Source organism: Pinus tabuliformis, chromosome 3_2 (assembly GCF_031772625.1).
Source record: "Pinus tabuliformis cultivar Carrire ecotype Pingquan chromosome 3_2, CPIR1, whole genome shotgun sequence".
In the NCBI taxonomy this organism is placed as follows: domain Eukaryota; kingdom Viridiplantae; phylum Streptophyta; class Pinopsida; order Pinales; family Pinaceae; genus Pinus; species Pinus tabuliformis.
This window is the reverse complement of record NC_142302.1, coordinates 344,792,168-344,797,071: the sequence shown is the minus strand read 5'-3', so window position 1 is coordinate 344,797,071 and position 4,904 is coordinate 344,792,168. Positions and strand designations below refer to the sequence as shown.

General features: G+C 34.9%; 1 pseudogene; it reads right to left on the bottom strand.

Moving 5' to 3' along the window:
• Positions 1–733: 733 nt before the first annotated feature.
• On the bottom strand, positions 734–2,844 carry LOC149180893 (peroxisomal membrane protein 13-like; annotated as a pseudogene).
• Positions 2,845–4,904: the final 2,060 nt, after the last annotated feature.

The following is a 4,904-nucleotide window of genomic DNA, read 5'->3' as shown; positions in this document are numbered from 1 at the left end:
TTTATATGGTGATTGTCTCTTATTAGGCCAGCGAATAAAATCTATGAAATCTGATTGCCATACATAATTTGCAAACCTAATTACTCATAACAAGCACTGAATTCACTTAAGCCAACAACAGTGGTACCTTCCCTCAGGAATCATCTGAATCCTTATACCTGGTATGGAAACTACTTACTTTCCATGACTTAACGACACTTACATGGAATATTCCATATCCTCCTCACCTAAATAGAAACCTAGCCTCCCTATAATTCCAAGTAGGTTTAAAGGACAATATACAACTGACAATGGAACCTTGTAATCTAAGTCTCAAGGAAGTATTTGTACTTGCAGGATATCAACAGAGATTGAAATTGCAACAATCACTTATCACCTGAACAAATCAGTCGAATTTGTCCTTCTCTACATGTAAGGTTCATAAGCTATGATCCAATCACTTATTATTTAAAGAATAATAATGCACTTATAATGCTAGGTTCCATGATAAAAATCTTCTCACTTGAAAATTGAATCTACTACACACCCCATGTGCTCACCAGTGGTGCCCAAATTCAGTTCCTACTTAAAAATTACAATTCCTTGCACAATGCATTCTAGAACATACTCATACAAGAAGCACATGAAATCTACCTAAAAAGCAATAAAAATCATATCTCATATTCTTCAAAGAGGATATTTGAGTAAATCTACATGAAGAATAACCTACAATTGACTACTACATCCTTCCACCTTAACCTTCTCAGACATTTTCCCAGCCAACCAGCTGCCTGTTTAGGTTCGTCAATAGCGTAGATTTCAAGGCCTTGACCAACTATTTCTTTAGGTCCATGCCTAGATGAGCTCCTTGGTTTTCTCTGAATGACAAGTAACCTCAGCACAAAACGAGAAATTTCCCCATACAATACATCGTTTGGTAAAACAAATATAGATCACAGTAGAAATAGAAAAAATCAAACCAGAAACCAATGGTCTGATCGATACATACAGTGAGAAATAGATGAAATATGTGAAAATGAAAATGGTTATGTGCAAGTTTTACCTGGAGAAGGGCAGTCATAATAAAAATGGAATGCTTGAGTGTTTTGATCAACAAGGATGGAAATTAGACCAAAAAATGTCACAAAACCATGCATCTGTACTTTCAAAATATTTAAGACAAGTTAGAAAGGTCAAAATGCATAAAATTGTGATGTTCATCCCATGTCAAAACCTTCATACTATTCAAGGAAGATTTGCATCCTTCTCAAGTTCAAGTTAAAGTGAATGTGTTATACGATCCAGTAACATGCATTTTGTCACTATGTACATTGCCATAATAATCACAATAATGAGGCATTAACTAAATACATTTAAGTGTGCATTCTTTTAAAGACAAGAGACCATAATTAGAATTTAATACATTAATCAGATAAACCATGTGTGTAGTTGGGTCCATCTACACGGACAACAAATGATGAAGATATTTTAAGCTATGGGTGTTAAGAAATGGCACCTTTCCTTTCTAAAGGAAAAGTTCATCATGATCTGGGTACAATAAGGTCATATGGGTATAATAAGTACAGGTATGGTTGTATAGGTACAAAACATCGATGCAACTATGGTATGGAGAAATATCCAAATTTTTACACATCCATCTCTGTACAACAATGAAACGTTCTAAACAAGGCACTACTTTACTTCTTTAGTTCCATACAAATCCAAAAGAGAAGGGAAATCTAATCTCTAGATAAAGAAATGGAAACTTTTAAAATAATTCATGATCAACCTGGTTTTAGCACATGTTATAACAATAAGAAGCTACTACAGCCCTCAACTAGAAAAATGAACCAAAATTTAAGGTAATGCCAGACTCTATGTGTGCACACATGTATCAGGAACATGCACAAAGACAAAAAAATAAAAATAAAAATAAAAGATCGGCTGTGCATCCTTCATCCATCCACTTAGTGCATTTTTTCATTCATATCAAGATCAACAATAAGTTGTACTATCTTATGTTGAAACACAAGAAAAAGAAGACATAAGAAAATAAAGCAAGAATACAGTCACCACATGAAGCATAGACTGCCAAAAGTTTGGGGGTGAAAGAGGTCACCAAATGGATCATTTGGATTACCATTTCCATTGTCATAAGGACCTCCAGGTCCCATGCCATATCCACCCATTGGTCCCCCCCTCCTATTATTATACATTCCACCAAACATATTTGATCCACCATATCCTCCTCTGTACATATTGTTGCCATAAAGACCAACACCATATGATCCTGACATCACCCCATATCCTCCTCCCATTCCCCCATATAAATTTTTGGATCCATAAAGGCCAGAACCATAGCCTGAATTGTAATTTGTCATGGAACCATAGCCTGAATTATAGTTTGTCACATAACCATAGCCTGAATTTATCAAAAGAAAAGGTTGTCAGGTGCAGAACTTCTTAATAACACAATTACAATTTAACAAGAAAGATGTAACAATACTACAAGCTTGTACTGATCATGAATAATAATCTTAATGATTAAGTCTTAAATAATCAAGATAAAACTCAAAATAATCTGGGCTACATTAGTTAAATAGGATATACTACAACACATTTACTTCCATAGTTACTTCCATAGCTACCCTGCTCCCATGGTATTAGTGGCATAGGTCTACCAATAGTGCTTCTGTTAGCAAGTGGTACATTTCATTCAGTATCAGATCTCTCTCCTATTTTTGCTACTCCAAACGACTCCACCACAGTACTTGTGGATCCAGTTGAAGGAGTCCTGAATGGAAAAGGCCCAGATGAACTTCCAACACATTTCCAAGGCTTAGGTGGAGGAACACTACCTGTTTATTTTATAAATCCAAAAGAAAAGATAAGTGAGGGCCAAATTCCACAAATAAATAACTCACAATAATAATCCTAAACTTCCTGTTGATTTAACTGGCCTTTGAAGATTTTCTATTCAAGATAATTTATTAAAATATTGTTCTTGACAAGTGATTTAACTCAATGGAAGAAGTCGCACTGATTCGGTATGCCAATATCTCATTTACACAAAATTACTCTGAGCTGGGAAACTAATATTAGCCTATATCTCTTCCCCAATTTTGTTGGCACAATTTCTAACATGCCATGGATAGTATATCACATATATTAAGACCTAAACAAAAAGAATCCTAGTAACCAGCAATTGGGTGTTTGGTGGGTAGAATTTGCAATAGTAAGTGGGTGTTTGTTGGGTAGAATTTGCAATAGAGATAAAGATATTCACAATCCATGTCCCTCAATATGGATGCAAACAAACTTCCAAACCAAGAATGTGAACGCACATAATACTGTAATACTATAGAAAATAACTCTGCATATTTTGCTTTCCCAACCAGTCACAATAAATACTTATTACTACTTATATAATTGTGATTGATTTTAAACCATTAGAATCTACTTAATATCAATTTGTATAGTTTTGTTGAGGAACCATTAGCCTGTAGGTAGGTTATTAAATAATTATCTTTCATACTTTAATCCCATAATTCAAATTCTTCACTTCTAGGGAAAACTAAGAAAAAACACTCAAGACCCTATTCATTAAAATATATTTTATAAAATCCTAGAACAAAGTGGAATAGCCATTAATCTTCGCCATGCTTAGAGCACTTGGATTTTCCCTGTATTCTATTAAAGTGGTAGAAACTTATTTGCACATGCACAACTTGTCCTTCTATCAATCATACCAAGTCTAATAAGATAGGGCTCTTATACTTAATCAGGTAAGGTTTCCCACTCACCCTAACCCTCTATGTAATGTCCACTAAATCCATTGGCTATCTTCTTCATAGTAGAATAGCACATGTCCTCATCAAATGTTTCTTCTCTCTGTTGTATATGGAAATAAATGAATGAATAGTCACTTCACAAATGATTATTTTATAAACATGATTGAAGAGAATCAAATTTTAGACAACACCATGAACTGTTTGCAAATCTTATGTGAGACTTCTAGGTGGAAGTTATAAATGGAAAAATCCAATGCTATCGACATAGTCAAAAGGATGCCCCTAATTGATTGGTTAGCATCTCACCAAGTGTTAAATTCCTGTGTATTCCCTTTTCTTTTGAACCCTTTCTAGATGAACTATAAGAAGAAACATCGATAAATGGGTTTAGAAGCCTCTATTCCTCATAGGAAAATTCAAATTTGTATCCAAAATCAGTTTCTACCCACATTTATTATTCATCATATTAAGTCCCTTCTCCCCAAACTTATGCCAAGCTAGGCAATCTTTTCAAAAACTTTCTCTGCACTAACTCTAGTGGAGACGAGGGTTTTCATAAAGTTGGATACAACCACTATTACTCCCCTGAGGGTAAAGGAGGATTGGGTACTCTAGCCACCCAAATGAAATCCTAGGATCTTTATGCCAAATGGACCATTGGAGTAGTGGAAGGGAAGGAGGCATGGAAGAGACTACTTGGGAATCAGTCACCTCAGGGGCTTTACTCTGCTGCAAAATATGGAGTAATATAAAGTTATAAACATTCACAAGCTATTGACCACCCCAACATCCAGCCAACTGATGAGACCTTTGTAGCCAAAATCACTCGGAAATCTTGGGAGGTCAAGTTGGTGTGGAAAAGTGGAAAAGTGACTTCCTTGAAGCCAAGATTTATTTCAAGGATCATTGTATAATGTTTCCAAGTAGTTCTTCAACAAGGAAATATGTTTGCGAACATCTCTTGGTTCTCAACCAAGAGACTGTACAAGAAAGGCATTTGGGTCCTGGTGACTTCTATGACAAAAAATTTAGATATTGGAAGGATTGGAAAACCTTATAGAAAAATTCAAGCCTAGTCTTACAAATAGAATTACGCTAGAAAAAGTCGCTCAATATTAAAAAAAAAAAAAATCT